The sequence below is a fragment of the Sapajus apella genome, unplaced genomic scaffold, assembly GCF_009761245.1.
Source record: "Sapajus apella isolate SASKATOON/1434 unplaced genomic scaffold, GSC_monkey_1.0 scaffold9, whole genome shotgun sequence".
NCBI lineage: Eukaryota > Metazoa > Chordata > Mammalia > Primates > Cebidae > Sapajus > Sapajus apella.
Window position 1 is genome coordinate 7993125 of NW_022436949.1, and position 3235 is coordinate 7996359.

General features: G+C 41.1%; 1 pseudogene; it reads right to left on the minus strand.

Annotated features, from left to right (window-relative positions):
• Nucleotides 1-203: 203 nt before the first annotated feature.
• On the minus strand, nt 204-1503 carry LOC116551192 (annotated as a pseudogene).
• Between the last annotated feature and the right edge of the window lie 1732 nt (nt 1504-3235).

Consider the following 3235-nt stretch of genomic DNA (forward strand, 5'->3'; position numbering starts at 1 on the left):
TCCCAAGATTGAACCCTGCCTGAAAGGAGTGGAAGCTGGACACACACTTGTATGAAACCCTGATGGCCACCCAGGAAGTCATCTTCATCAACACCTGAGGGAAGGCGGACTGGCTTACTGAGAAGATGCATGCTCGAGATTTCACTGTTTCTGCCATGCGTGGAGATATGGACCAAAAGGAATGAGATGTGATTAGAGGGAGTGAGGTAGCTGGACAGCCCCTCAGATGAGGTCAGCAACATTGAGGGGTATTTCCTCAATGGAGGTGTTGTAGAAGGTCTCAGTGTCTCGAAGAGTCCTCTTGTCTTCTTCTGTCACCATGTCCAAACCTTGGCTCCCTTCCCTTCCCCTCCCCCTCTTGCTCTTCCTCAGCCCCCAAGATTGAACTCTGGTTGAGAGGAAGTCACCATGTTAATAGACACATCCTTACAACCAAACCATCTACTTCGACTGATTCTGTGGTTATGGTTTTCCCTGTTGGTGGGAAGGTCATAATTGATGACTAAAGAGAGTTGGTGTGCATCAATGTCTCTGGCAGCAGGTCAGTGGTAATAAATACTCTGCTAGAGCCAGAACAAAACTCCTACTGATCACATCTCAATCCTTTTGGTCCATATCTCCATGCGTGGCAGAGACAGTGAAATCTTGAGCATGCATCTTCTCAGTGAGCCAGTCCGCCTTCCTTCTGATATTGATGAGATTAATGCCTGGGTGGAGGTCAGGGTTTCATACAAGACACACAGTGTGTCCAGCTTCCACTCCTCTCACTCCATGTTGATGCAGAATTGGCAGATTCGACTCTTCCTTCTTGACAAGAATCCAAATGGGGTCCCTCATGAACTTCTTGGTCACCTCAGGCACATTAGAAGGCATTATAGCTGACAGCAAAACTACCTGGGTGTTGCTGTTGAACTTTGGGAATATGTCATTGATCTGGTCCTTGAATCCATGGCTTAACATTTTGTCAGCTACATCCAGTACAAACATCTTGATGTATTTGGGAGACAGGTATCACCTGTTAAGCATATCAAACATATGGCCAGGGGTACCCACAATGGTACAGGGAGCTTCCATCTGCTGTTTCTATACCTCAGCATGTACGTTCGTGCCCCCAACACAGGCGTGACAGGAGGCACCCATGTAGTCTCCTAGTGCCATGACCACCTTCTGTATCTGCTGAGCCGATTCTTGAGTGGGTGCTAGGACCAAGGCCTGGTTAGCCTTTAGATCTAATTCAGACTGCTGCAGAATCAATATAGCAAATGAGGCTGTTTTCCCAGTCCCATATTGGGCTTCAGTGATCACATCATAACCTTTGACACAAGGTAGAATGGCTATAGCAGAGGGCTTCTCAAAACCATAAGCATAGATGCCATGAAGGAGGGAATTGGAGAGGTTCATGTCATCAAAGCTGTCAACAATCTCATTCTAGTTACTCTCCATGATGCCTTCAGGCTCCATCCCATCAGGACCACTGTCTCTGGAATCCTGACTTGCAGACATGATCCTTAGAAACTCTAAAGCTGTTTTTATAATTGTCTAAATAAAGATCTTCTACAACCCTGTGAGATTTATTAATAGGCATCTTAATTTTTGTTGCTATTTTGAATAGCATTGTTTTAAAAGTAGAGTTTTCACCCGGGCGTGGTGGCTTATGCCTGTAATCCCAGCACTTTGGGAGGCCAAGGTGGGTGGATCATGAGGTTAGGAGTTTGAGGCCAGCCTGGCCAGTGTTGTGAAACCCCATCTGTACTAAAAAAATACAAAAATTAGCTGGGCGTGGTGGCTCATGCCTGTAGTCCCAAGCTACTTGGGACACTGAGGCAGGAGAATCACTTGAACCTGGGAGGTAGAGGTTGCAGTGAGCCAAAATGGAGTTTTCAAACTGTTACTGTCTTACTGAAATGCAATAGAATTTTTTTTTTTTTTTTTTTTTTGAGATGAAGTCTTGCACTGTAGCCAGGGCAGTGGCACAATCTTGGCTCACTGCAAACTCTGCCTCCCATGTCCAAGTGCTTCTCCTGCCTCAGTCTCCAGAGTAGTTGGGATTACAGGCACACACCACCACACCCAGCTAATTTTTGTATATTTAGTAGAGGCAGGGTTTCACCATGTTGGCCAGGATAGTCTCGATCTCCTGACTTCGTGATTTGTCCGCCTCGGCCTCCCAAAGTGCTGGGATTACAGGTGTGACTCACTGCACCCGGCCAGAATTTTATTTATAAATTTTATGTTTAGCAATTCTGCTAAATTATGTTAGTATCATATATTAGTAGGGTAGGAGGGTACCCTAATAAGGGTAGGAAGGTATAAGGTAGTGGTTAAGTGCACAAGTTCTGGAGTTGGACTGTCTGGGTCAATCCTCTGCTACTAACTTGTTATATAATCTTGGACAAGCTATGTAGCTTGAGTTTTCTCATCTGCAAAAACGGATAACAGTAAACATACCTTCCAAGATATATGGATTCAATAAGTCCTGTAAAGTGCTCAGAACAGTGCTTGATACATGGTCGTATCTAATAAATGTTATCTATTATTAGGACCTCCAGTATGATGTTGAAATGGCATGTAGTGGGTTTTATTTATATTTAATACAGTTTGAAAATATTTGGCCTTTTAACTATATAGTTTGTTTCAATTAAAAAAGACTTCATGAGGTGAGGAAGCTATATACTGCATTTCTCTTCTTTTAGTGGTTTCACTAAAAATTTTAAAGTACTTTTTTAACTTAGCAATATTTAAAATTAACATCTTTTTTCCTAAAAAGCATTAATGTTAATAACTCCCTACTTTTAAGCCATTGAAGTATTTTAGTTTTATCTTTATTTTCAAAAATCCAAAAAATCAGATATCATTATTTTGATTAATATATTCTCTAGTTGATATTTGTTTACATTTGCCTCATGTTTCTTATTTTCTTGGCTCACAGTTTCATTTTCCTTCTTATACCTTCCTTCTGAGATAATTTTTCTTCTTAGTAGTATTCCTCTTTTGGAAATTTCTTTGGAGTTTCCGTTGGCATCAACATTCTCAATTTTTTTCTCAGCTGACTTTTGAAAAATAGTTTTCTTACCTTAAAAATTACTTTATTTTTAGTTATGGATCTATAAGAGCTATGTAGGGTTCTTATAATTATTTGGTATTTTCATCTAACATTACAATATATAATTCCACTCTCCTCTGGTTTCCATTGTTATTGTTGAAATTTTAAAGATGGTCTTGTTGTCTCTGATGT